This window comes from Mus caroli, unplaced genomic scaffold (assembly GCF_978045245.1).
Source record: "Mus caroli unplaced genomic scaffold, Mus_caroli_1 scaffold_16, whole genome shotgun sequence".
NCBI lineage: Eukaryota > Metazoa > Chordata > Mammalia > Rodentia > Muridae > Mus > Mus caroli.
Window position 1 is genome coordinate 55,882,055 of NW_028227271.1, and position 13,521 is coordinate 55,895,575.

The 13,521-nt window shown below is 34.5% G+C and overlaps 1 protein-coding gene and 1 pseudogene across 3 annotated transcripts in view; one reads left to right on the forward strand and one right to left on the reverse strand.

Annotated features, from left to right (window-relative positions):
• Csmd3 (CUB and Sushi multiple domains 3) overlaps positions 1-13,521 on the forward strand; it is a 1,262,970-nt gene that overhangs the window by 234,791 nt on the left and 1,014,658 nt on the right. The gene's annotated exons all lie outside the window — the stretch shown is intronic.
• LOC115029500 (U2 spliceosomal RNA) lies at positions 6,222-6,341 on the reverse strand (annotated as a pseudogene).

Here is a 13,521-nt window from a genome sequence, read left to right on the forward strand (position 1 = left end):
GGTGGTGACAGAAATTCTTTTATGTGGAGTATAAGTAGTTCAATAGAAGAAAACCCGCTGTTATAATGAGTCTCTCAACTAAACAATCAAGACAATCGTCCCACAGTCAACAGCAGACGTCTCAAAAGCCACTGAGGTGCTCAGAGAATCCACTCAGCTTCTCACTTAACAATTGTGCTTGTAAATAGCAAACAAATGTTATTTCTTTGTTGATGACTTCTTTTATAAAGAGGCTAAAGTTTAAAACATACCAGAAGAATCATATGGAACAACAGAAACTACGGAAATACAAGAAAACTTCAAAATGCATGAGCAAAATATTTTGTGGATTTGTGTTTTGCAATATAATGGGAACCTGAATAATACTACAGGACAATGAGGCATGCTACTGAAAAGTAAAATAGACATTTACAGATAGTGTTCAGTAGAACATACCTAGTGGTAGGAACACAGAAATTGAAGGCAATCTATGGTAGCAGCAGTGGTCATTTACAAACAAGGCAGACACTCTTCAATAGTAGACAAATTTTAAAGATGACAAATTAATGAGATAAATGATCCAAGTATATAAGGAACATTGAGTAAAGCAGGGGTATGTGAATTATATATTAAAAATATTTTAATATCCTTAATATCTGATTAAAATAAATTTATTGTTAATGTCAGAATGTGTAAATTTTAGATACAGATACAGGTTTTTGATAGAAAATTGGAAAGAAGAAGTAAATTTAAATAGCAAAAAATTAACACTCTAGAATTCTAGACCACGTCTCTGTATATAGTAGAAAAGAAACTATCTCATATGCTAGAGGCTGTAGATTAGCACAGTCACTTAGAGAACTGTGGGGAACGTTCACAGAAATAAAAACGGAAATATCAGACCAAGATACATACAATCCCACTTCTGAATATAAAATCCAAAGAAATATACTAGTATGTTGAAGTAATATAAACATACACTAATGTAGTATTTATAAATACACTGGAAAAGAGTACACATACCTATCTTCAAATAACTAGATAAAAATGTGGCAAATACCCATAGCAAAATACTGCTTATTCATTAAAAAATTAAAATTATCTTTTTTTGTTTATAAGTGTTTCTTTCTTTTTTTATTAAGTATTTTCTTTATTTACGTATCAAATGTTATCCCCTATCCTGGTTTCCCTCCAAAAACCCCCTATCCCATCTCATCTCCCCCTGCTCACCAACCCACCCACTCCTGCCTTCTGGCCCTGGCATTCCCCTACACTGGGGAGCCTTCACAGAATCAAGGGCCTCTCCTCCCACTGATGACCGACTAGGCTATTCCCTGCTACATATACAGCTAGAGCCCTGAGTCCCACCATGTGTACCCTTTGTTTGGTGGTTTAGTCTCAGGGAGCTTTAGGAGTATTGGTTAGTTCATATTGTTGTTCCTCCTATGAGGCTGCAAACCCCTTCATCTCCTTCTGTCCTTTCTCTAACTCTTTCATTGGGGACCCTGTACACAGTCCAATGGATGGCTGTGAGCATCCACCTCTGTATTTGTCAGGCACTGGCAGATCCTCTCAGGAGACAGCTATATCAGGCTCCTGTCAGTTAGCACTTGTTAGCATTCACAATAGTGTCTGGGTTTGGTGAATGATATTAGCCCAGTAACTTGGAATACCCAAGATACAATTCACAAACCACATGAAACTCAAGAAAAAGGAAGACCAAAATTATCAGATTTGTAACAATATAAATTACTCTGGCAGCCATTAGTGCTCAGTAAATAAGGTAACTATAGAAAAAGAAGGCCACATAGTATTACTTGTAAATGAATTCTACTAAAATTGATCTTGTATGAAGAGAAAACATGAGAAAATAAAAATAAAAACACAGGAAGCACTGGATGCTGTTGATCAAAAATATTGAGTATCATCTAGCCAGTAAAAATAGATTTTGAGGTATATTTTGTGGCAGTGTGTAAACAGTAGGGAATAATGCATTATGCATTTCAAGATAACTATTAATGTGTTTCAAATATCACTCCATAAAATTATAACATTGATAAATCTGCTTTATTGAGCTTGATTTTGATTTTTTTTAGGATTTGTATACCAAAACACCACACAGCCTTGCAATAAAAATACAGCTGTAATTTTTGTATAAAAGCTACTTGTTTATAACCTGTTTTCTAATCTAGTAATTTTTAATAGGAATGAAAATTTTGACACACATATGAGTTTATGTAGTGTTAGTGTTGACAACTTAAAATATTTATAATTTTATTTAAAATATTATGGTAAGAAAAGTTAAACTGAGGAAAAGTTTGGAAGGATAGGACCAAGGAAAGATAAGATAGAGACAGCTAATGATAAGCATGTTTGTAATAGCAATATGGAGATGGTTTTTTAGACACTTCTATATACATATCTATCCTCAGCTAGAAGTGGAGTAATCAGCCACTTTCTGATTAGATTTAACTACTCCACAGGAGGAGCACATATTAGGTACTTTTAGTTACATTTGTTATGGTAAGTGAGAAAGAGACTTTATAATAAAGATAACACACAGAATATGTGAGGTGTTATTAGATAATAACTATTGAGTAACTATTAGAAAAGGAACAATAATAATGCAAATATTGAGAACATGTTAGGAAATGGGACCTGTCAACCAGAAGTAGTAGGCTCTCCTCTGGGTCCTAAGAAACAGTCATATGATTTTGGTCCTACTTACAGAACTTTTGTGCTATGAACCAGTTAGAAAGTGGTTCCTTCATAAACAAGTGATTATTAAATGGCACTAATTAATAACTAGAAAAAGGATAATTTAAACCATAAGATAAAAATTGTTTGTAAATGCTTGTTATGCAAAAATGGTAGAAATGTCATTATTTAAGTGCTAAAATAATGATTAAATTATGTTTTATGGCAAAAATATATTGTTTCAATGTATTATTACCTAAATATATTATCATTACTAAAATCATACTGTGATTGAAAAGAAAATGAAAATAAATACTGATGTTATTCTGTAGTTCATGTGATGTGTTTTGATTTTTTTCTAAATGAGAAATTATGAAAAGGGAACTATAAGATCTGAGTTATTTTCTTTCCTGACATTTCGTGCAAGATTCCATTTCATTAATAGTTTCATTATTCAGAACTCAGTTATTGTCATTCAGAAACAGTTTGGTGATATATGTTATTATAGTGTTTGCATGCATAAATAAGCATGTTATTAATAATCAATGGCAATTAGTACACAATAAGCTTCCTCTTAAATTTAATTATATGCTTGATTAAGAGTGTTTGGGTACTTAATTAAAATAAGAAGGTCCAACGATATTTAATTCTTTCTTATATTCATATTACAATCCTAATAACTACAATCTTCTCTCAATCCATGCCATGTGCCTATTAATTTTAATCATAAGTATGCTTGCTCACTGAATAAAGCTTGAAATGCAATTGGGTAGGTTATTTAAGGAAATTAGTATGGGGTCTGACAGTATGAAATGAGGGAAGAGTCTAGTTCAAGCAACTGAATGGAGAGATAGTTTCATAATTGGTTTCAATTAGTTGGTTTTTTCTTATAGCTTTAGTGAAGCATTTCCTTTTATATTGTTCCATGAACTATAACCAGTAACAAAACTAGTTAGCCTGATTAGTATGTGTCAGTGTTTAAAAGATAAAATACATACTAAATGTTGAGATCTCACTGAGGATTAATGAACTGAATAATAGGAAAAAAGATTCATTGGAATAGCTTTGCCATTGCGAATATAGTTTTGATACAGTGAAATCAGGCACATGTAATAAACTTAAGGCTCATAAATACACATTTTCTAGGAAAATAAGTTCATCCACAATGGATATCTTTTTAGTTTGAATCAAGCAACCATTAAATGAACATTAGAATATGATGTTATCAAGAAATCCAACACATTGTTAAACTCAGATTAAGTTCCCATTAATTTTCATTTAAAAAAACAACAATAAATCTCAGTAATGAGGTTGATACCTAAAAAGAAAGTAAAGTATTAAAAGGCTCATTGACCACAGACTAGTAAGTGGTAGAGATAGGGTTTAAAACAAGGTTGATTAGATTTCGTTAGTGGAATTTATCCCAGTATATTTTACTCTCAGTTGGAAAACAACTCTAAGAATGTATACATACTGCATGAAGTCCTTTAATCTGTTGTAAATTTTCTTTACAATTACATAGCACTTCCTATAGAAATGGAGGGTGAGCAGTATTATGGGAGAGAACAGAATCAAGTTTCACTGACTTCTTGAATCCTTGTCATCTTGACAATTTCATGGCACTGGAGTCTACATCCTCACTACTACAATTCTCACAAGAGCTATTATTTATTATCTGTCGTGTGTGTGTGTGTGTGTGTGTTCAGACATAAAAGGATTTAATTTCATTTAAAAGGATACTAGAGAGGCTAGAAAAATAGGTCAGTCTACAAAAGGTTTGCTGTACAAGCACAAGCATCATAGTTTGATCTCCAGAACCCATGTAAAGTAAACAACCAAGCTGATATGGTGGCATGCACTTATAAATCAAACACTGAGAAGGCAGAAGCAGAGATCTCTGGGGTCAGCTAGCCTAGCTGACTTAGTGAGTTTTAAGCTAATGAGAGAACCTGTATTAAAAGAAACATGATGGATGGCTCTTAATGGAGCTACAAGTTTGCCATCTTTTCTACATGTGTAAACAAAAGCACTTGCACACATACACAATTTCAACATATTTTTTTTCTATTTTCCTAAGTCTCTAATTCTTTTGAACTAAAGTAATTCTTATGTGATCTACATGAATTGTAAATGATTTGTGTAAAATTTGACATTAATTTATATTCTAAAGAATTCATTCACTGAACAGGCAAAGAATAGAATGGCAGGCACTTCAAAATGGTGGTCGTATACACACACACACACACACACATACACACACACATATATGAATATATATGATATTATGGATCAGTACATATTTGGCTGAAATAATATATGGTAAACTATTATCAGTTTTTTCAGTTAGAAAGTTGTGTCCTTATGGAAAATTGTGATCACTACCTGGGAGTTTGGACTTTCTTATGTACACAAAAGATAAGAGACTGTGTAGAGATATTTGAAGAATGTCATAGATAAATGAAAATATGAAAAATTAGAGAAACCTAAGTATTTGGTAGTATGATGAAACAAATTTTGTCAATCTCATTCCACTCTTGAATGCTTTGAGCCACACAAATCCACTTTTTAATCTCCTGTGGCTAATGATAATCGCATTTAAATAATTCTATATACCTATTTGAAAATGGGACATAGATTTTATACATGTACAATTTCCTTGAGCATTGTGGATTTGATATTTTTGTTGAAATTTGAGTTATACTATGGCCCTGCCATAGTTTTTGACAACTTGACACAGTTCTGGACATATCTTCGAAGAAAGCATCTCACTTACGAAACTTTAACCATCTGATTGGCTTTTGAGCATATTTTAACATTTTTTTATTTCTTAATAGATACAGATGAGTACAATCACTGTGGGTAGTGGCATTTCTAGACAGATAGACCTGGAATGTATAAAAAATGCAGCTGAGCTCCTGTCTCTAGCTGCATATGTATCAGAAGATGGCCTAGCCTGCCATTAGTGGAAAGAGAGGCCCATTGGTCATGGAAACTTTATATGCCTCAGTACAGGGGAACGCCAGGGCCAAGAAGTGGGAGTGGGTGGGGGGGGAGTGGGGGGGCGAGCGTGTGGGGGACTTTTGGGATAGCATTGGAAATGTAAATGAAATAAATGCCTAATAAAAAAAATGGAAAAAATGCAGCTGAGCAAGCCTGTCAACATCTTTTCTTCAAGGTTTATGGTTCTCTTCTTGCTTTCATGTTTCTGTCCTGAGTTCCTTCACTGGCTTCCCTCAATGATGAACTATAATTTGTAACCAAACAAAAGTTTTCTTCCACCAAGATGCTTTTATCACAGAATTTAACCACAACATCACAGGAAAAAAACCCTAGAAAAAATAGTTTCCATTATTCTACCTTACTTTGGGTAAATGACAGTGAATCATGGTTTTGTCTTTGACTACAACCACCCTGATCTATGAGTTGTATTTTTAGAATGCATCTTACTCTAGTCTATTTCTGCCCTTGAGAATTTAGAGGCAAAAGGGAGAGACTCTTGGTAAATTCAACTATAATTTTAACTTAAAAATACCATTTAGTAGTTAGAAGATTTATACTACATTCAATACCTAAGTCTGTTTATGTGTTGTTGTTTTTTTAAATATTTATTAAACTGATAAGAACAGATACTACACTTGATCTTAGCCAAAAGGCTGAGAAGCGATAGGGAGAAGAGGTCCTTGCTCCTTTGAGAAGAGGTCCTTTCTCTTGTGAAGGCTCGATGACTCAGTGTAGGGGAATGTGAGGGTGCAGAGGCAGGAATGTGTTGGTGGGTAGGGGAACACCCTCATAGAAGCAGGGGAAGAGGAGATGGGATAGGCGGTTCCAGTGGGGAAACCAGGAAAGGTTGTAACATTTGAAATGCAAAAAAAGAAAATATTCAATAAAACAAAAACCAAAAAAAGAAAGAAAAGAATATGTTGAAACAAAAATATAAAATATGACATTTTGTTGTCAGAAGGAGTAGCAATGAAACTCAGTATAACATTGATAAGTTCTCCCTTCTGTATACTTATTGTAAGTGATGAAGTTATGAAAAAGAGAGAATTCTAAGATTCTAATGTAAAAGGATGACTTACCGATATAGTAAAGTGTTCTTTGTGTTCCTGGCTTTTCCAAACCTACAGTGAGTTAGAAAATATGGATGGAGAATGCTGGATTTCTGTCCAAATTTAATGGTTGAGTCAACTGAGAGGAACCTTGTTAAGGAGAACATGGTTAGCGAGAAACAGACATGGTTAGAGTATTTGCCGGTACATGAACCAGAATGGAGCAAACAAGTCAATCTCCAATATTATTAGATGGACTTTGGGACACATCAATAAATGACTTATCTGCAAATCCCTGTTTAGTCAATTCTCAAGACAATTTTCAACAACCAAACCTGTATCAACTGGTCTGTTCCTTTCACATACATACAGAATTAATTTTCCCACACCCATTGTAAGGTCTGTCATAGAGACTGTGGACAAGATGAACAAATGAAGGTACAAGATCTTGGGAAATGTAGACTGCCAGAGCATTTGACTCTTCCTCACTTCTGTTTCATACCTTGTACATGTCCACACATGTTGTTTTCTTCCCCCTTTTGCTTTTATCCACTTTACTGCAAACAACTATTACCTGTTTAACTAGATCTCTTCCTTAGTGAGCACTTGTAGGTAACATTAACAGAAAACAAAATAATCCACGTGCTTGAAATTATCCCAGTTGTCAGAACATTTAGAATTGTAGCAGGTTGTTAGACAATGATGTTTTTCTTTTATCTTTAATTGTTGTCAACTTGATATACTATAGAGTCATCAAAGAGGTAAAATTGAATTGTGGAATTGCCTGTTCAGATTGGTCTATGGGTCTATCTCCAGTGAATTTCCTTGCCTGTTAATTATTATTGTAAGGCAAACCCTATCGTGAGTAAAGATGTCTCAGTGAAGCTGGCCATAGGCAATATAAGAAACATAACTAGGAATGAGTTTGAGAGTGAGCCTGAGATTGAGCCAGCAGGCAATGCGTCTCTGTGGTTTCTGCCCTTGAATTCCTTCAATGATGGAATATGACCAGGAGGGGTAAGGTGAAATAAACCTTTGGTCCTCTAAACTGGCTTTTCATCAGTGTTTTATCACATCAATAGAAGAATACCTAGAGCAGCAAGGAAGGGAGTGATAGCTCTCTTAGGATCACTTCATTCAATCCAGATACCCAGAAATTCAGTATTTTTATGAACTCACCTTTATCTTGAGTATACAGGAATGACAAAGCAGGAAGAAGGAAGCATCTTAGATTCCTGATGACCCCAGTTCTACCATCCTTTGCCTAGAATAATCAGGGTCAGACAAAAAGAAATAACAGTTACCTTATTTATATGATTTTATTTTGAATCTCTGCAACTGAGCAAGAATAAGAAACCATGTAAAACCATTAAGTAGAAGTCCCTCCAAAGCATAACTATAAATTTCCTTGTGACTCTGTGTATCCTTATTTGTATGGCTTTCCATTCATTTCCATCTGTTCTATATCACCATTGACCATCTCTCCATTGATCCGCTATGCGTTAAATGTGTGATTAATTACTCAGGTAATTTATTTGACTTCTCCTTACTCTAAATTAAACAATGTTTCTTTTATATAGTAGTCTTCATTTTAGATAAGTGTTTGGAAGAGACAGAAACAAGTGTGACTTGATATCTTCTCTGAGCAACAATGTTTGGTCCCCAGAATCCAGTTTTGGAAAATAGAGCCAACTCCAGGGAACTCTCTTATCTTTTAAAGCATGTACCTCTGCACATATTCACATACACATGACACGCACACTCAGACAATAAATAAATAAATGAATTAAAAAGTAAGTACATGAATAGAAAATTAAGTGTTTTGTTTCCTTAGTAAAGAAGTACGTGTTAGAAAGTGATTTGATCAAAAATTCAGGTGACAGCAGATGCTGGCAGGGATGTGGAGAAAGAGGAACACTCCTCCATTGTTGGTGGGATTGCAAGCTTGTACAACTACTCTGGAAATCAGTCTGGCGGTTCCTCAGAAAATTGGACATAGAACTACCGGAGGATCCAGCAATACCTCTTCTGGGCATATATCCAGAAGATGTCCCAACCGGTAAGAAGGACACATGCTCCACTATGTTCATAGCAGCCCTATTTATAATAGCCAGAAGCTGGAAAGAACCCAGATGTCCCTCAACAGAGGAATGGATACAGAAATTATGGTACATTTACACAATGGAGTACTACTTAGCTATTAAAAAGAATGAATTTATGAAATTCCTAGCCAAATGGATGGACCTGGAGGGCATCATCTTGAGTGAGGTAACACAATCACAAAGGAACTCACACAATATGTATTCACTGATAAGTGGATATTAACCCAAAACTTAGGATACCCAAGATATAAGATACAATTTGCTAAACGCATGAAACTCAAGAAGAATGAAGACCAAAATGTGGACACTGTGCCCCTTCTTAGAATTGGGAACAAAACAACCATGGAAGGAGTTACAGAGACAAAGTTTGGAGCTGTGATGAAAGGATGGACCATCTAGAGACTGCCGTATCCAGGGATCCATCCCATAATCAGCTTATAAACGCTGACACCATTGCATACACTAGCAAGATTTTGCTGAAAGGACCCAATGATTGCTGTCTCTTGTGAAACTATGCAGGGGCCTAGCAAACACAGGAGTGGATGCTCACAGTCAGCTATTGGATGTATCACAGGGCTCCCAATGGAGAAGCTAGAGAAAGTACCCAAGGAGCTAAAGGGATCTGCAACCCTATAGTTGGAACAACATGATGAACTAACCAGAACCCCGGAGCTCTTGTCTCTAGTTGCATATGTATCGAAAGATGGCCTAGTCGGCCATCACTGGAAAGAGAGGTCCATTGGACTTGCAAACTTTATATGCCCCAATATAGGGGAATGCCAGGGCCAAAAGAATGGGAATGGGAGGGTAGGGAAGTGGGGGGCGGTATGGGGGACTTTTGGGATAGCATTGGAAATGTAATTGAGGAAAATATGTAATAAAAAAAAAGAAAGAAAGTGATTTGAAAGCTAAGAATATGAGATGCTTTTCCAGAGACCCCGAGTTTCATTTCCAGAAGTCATGCCCAGAAGCTCACAACTTCCAGAAACTCTGAGCTCCAAAAGATATGATGCCCTCTTCTTTCTTTAACATCCACTGAGCACATTTGGCATTCACTTCCTCACCTAAGTGCACACATAAGCACACAGACACACACACACTCACACTACAAACACACTAACACACACAGAGAGGGGCACAGACACACATACAGATACACACACAATAAATAAATCTTATGAAATAAAGTAGAACCATTTTTACATTTTCAGACTTTAGAACTTGCTTTAATTTTTAGAAGGTCATATTGTGCATGTCTCATCACTCCAGCTGAGTTATAAGTTTCAACAAGATGGAAATGGTGTCATATTTGTTAGACCCCTTTGACATTTATGCCTCAAAGTTCAGTAATTATTGGATGATGGAGTAATTGCTGAAATACAGAGGCATCTCTAACCCATCATATTGAATGATTATATAATCCAGCAAATTATCTCTGATCAGCTTAGCATACCCTTTTAAAGAATTAAATTCCATGAGTGCTAAAGTTCTAATACAGATACTTGCCCCAATTCTGTCACAAGGAAAGGAGAGTTCATGCATATTTTCCTGCTATTCTGAATCAAGTGCTAAAAGGTTATCCCATGGTACATGCAGCATATTTCATTTTCAAAAACTATGACCTGGGTATGATTGCAAATTTACATGATTTCTATGTTGTTTTTTTTTTTTATTTTGATTTACAATGCACTGGTAAGGATACTGGATGAAAATATATTTTAACACTTACATCTTTGTTTTACATTTCATTCTAATCCGAACAAATTATCTTAATGTGACAATTATATATATATAGATATATAATTTAAATATATAATTTTATGCAAATCCCTGTACCATAATCTATTGGCATTAAAAAAGCATTGATATTTGGAATTGAAACAATATAATCTCTCATTCACAAGTCAAATACCTTCTCCATCAGTCTTAACATTTATGAGGATATTAACAAAATTGTTCCAACGGAATTTGATACTGCTTGAAACACAGTTATTAAATACTTATTTTTATTCTTATGAATGTCTTGCCTCAACATATGGATGAATACCATCTAAATGCTTTCTGACTGCTGAGGTCAGAGAGTGCATAGATTCCCTGGAACTGGAGTTACAGATGGTTCTGATCAATCCTGTGTGTGCTGGGAATCAAACCCAGGCCCTCTGTAAGAGCAGGAAGTCCTCCCTCCCCCCAAGTCAATATGCTTTTTAAAAAAAAAATAAACCAACAAAGTTTATTTTAAAATATACAACTCTCTTAATGACCGCCACCTCACTAATTTTGGACACAAGTTTCAAACAATACACTCATTTTACCCTCATAATTAATTCAGTATTTTTTTCTGCAAAAAATACAGTTTAGGCAATCTTGGTTATTGGGGTTTTGTTTGTGTACCAGCTAATAATTTATTGTGATTTCTTTTTTATATTAAAAGACCCATAACCAAAAAATGGATAATTTTATTATGGGTAGCAAATATTAGCCTTCTGAAGAGTCTAACCACTTTTGAAATAACAAATGCTGCCTTATGTTTAATTCATCTGAACCCCAATGTGATCCATGGCATGGCTGGAATCCTAGAAATAACTTGGCTATGGTCAAGAACGGAAACTGGGTTATAGAAGTAAATGCATTTTCATAGAATACAGTAGAAAACCTTAACAATGAAAGTCAGCTTCTAAAGAAAAAACCTCACACCTTGCAAATGTTATTCAGTGCTTATTGTAACACAGTTAATTCAGTATATGCCTGCTGCTCTGTTTTCTACACATTCCTTTCAATTATTTTCTGTTTAAGCACGACCTGAAAAAAAAAAAAAAACTCTGTGTGATGATTATCTTCTGCATTTTCATATTGAATGAGATTACTCAGCTAACTCAATCCTTGTTTGCTTGCCAACAACACAGTGCTCCAAAGACTTGATTCACAAGGATGAGTCAGAGCCCTTGTTCTCAAGTCCCCAAATGGTATAATAGCAATGAAACTAGGTATAAAGAAACTGATTCATTCTGTTATAGGTAATGAAAAAAAAGAGTCTAAGAGACAGGCTAGCTACAGTAAGTGTTTGAAAATATTCACAAAATGCTTGCCCTGACATCTCTGAGAGCATTCTCATAAATGTTTTCACTCATGTCCTTTGTGAACGAAACGGTTCAGGACTATATCAGAGAAAATTATCACTGAAAACTTAGAAAATGCATTTATTTGACAAGCACTTTTAAAAAGTCTTTCAATGAGAGGTGCCAGGTAGAAAACACTTTACCTCCATTTGATGTTATGCTCTTCTAAATGATTTTTAATCATCTGGGAAATAAAACTCTGAGATTAATTTTCTGGAAGAAATACAAGCAACTTGAATTTTGCTTCCCTTAGTAGATATAATTTTACAATGTTTTAAAGTGCTGCTAATTGATCTCAGCAGGATCATGCTTCATCTTTTTGACGGAATAATTATGCAATTCTGCACTCATGATGTCCCTTTCCTTTCTTTCAATTTTTCATCCCAATTTTCAAGGTCAGGTTTGATTCTTGATAAGTTGTTAAAAACCTTGCTTTTGAAGGTTCTTCATTGTATTTACTCCAAAATGGGAAGTAATTTTAACATCCCTGATTTTATATGTGTGTGTGTGTATGCATGTTTTGGAAATTTAATGTATAAGTAATATGTTTACATCATTTCTCATTTTTCCAATCTTTGCAAGTCTTGCTGTACCCTTTTGAGTCTTTCATAGTATGTTACCTCTTTATACAGAAATGTACACAGACACACACACACACACACACATACACACACATATTTATATGTGTTTAAGGCTGACTAGATTTTCTTGTTATATATTTTAGTGTATGTGTGTATATATTTGTTGTGTTTGTTGTGTTTTCACTATATAAAATCTCCATATGAATAATGCTTTAAGAATATTTCCTTTCAAATCTATTTTCCTGATTCCATTTTCATAATACCAAATCCAAGTCTTTTAAGAATACTTTAAACCTTATACTTCTTTTCTTCAAATATACTTGCTTTTAATTTAATGCCACTCAGTTTTGAACATTCCAGGTAAATTTCACCACAGTTACATTTTATTTCAGGTTACATTTTAAGGCTTACTTCACTATCAGATCCCTTCTATATATTGTCTTCATCGATGCTTAGTTTTTTATTATATACTTTTATAGTTACTTGCTCATTTTCTATCCCATGTTATTATGAGGTGATTTACATTCCGTGAGGATTCATTAACTTTGGTCATCATGTCATATAAACATCAAAACAGGCCTGTATTATGTAACTACCTCAGACCACTCCCATAAAAAAAATGTATAGTCAGTGCTGTGAGAATAACTACTGGGTTTTTCTAGGTAACAATCTGTGTCTGTCTTTAAAAGATTCCTGAGCTTTGAAGTCAGACAACTCAGGCTCTAAACTACACAGTGACAATTTACTAGCTGTTTGACTTGGATAAAATGCTTAAAATACTTAAGCCTCAGCCTCCTTCCAAGTAGAATATAGTGAGTATATGTGCACTCTGTTTCATGAATTCATAAATGCATAAAAGAGAGCATATTTGTGGACTGACACACAATCCAAACTGGAATTTTACTTTTGTAGTGCAGGAAATCATATATCTTGTTCTTTTACTAGTATCTATTGCAATGCAATGTTGATATTGTCATTAAAATAATAAGAGCTTTTT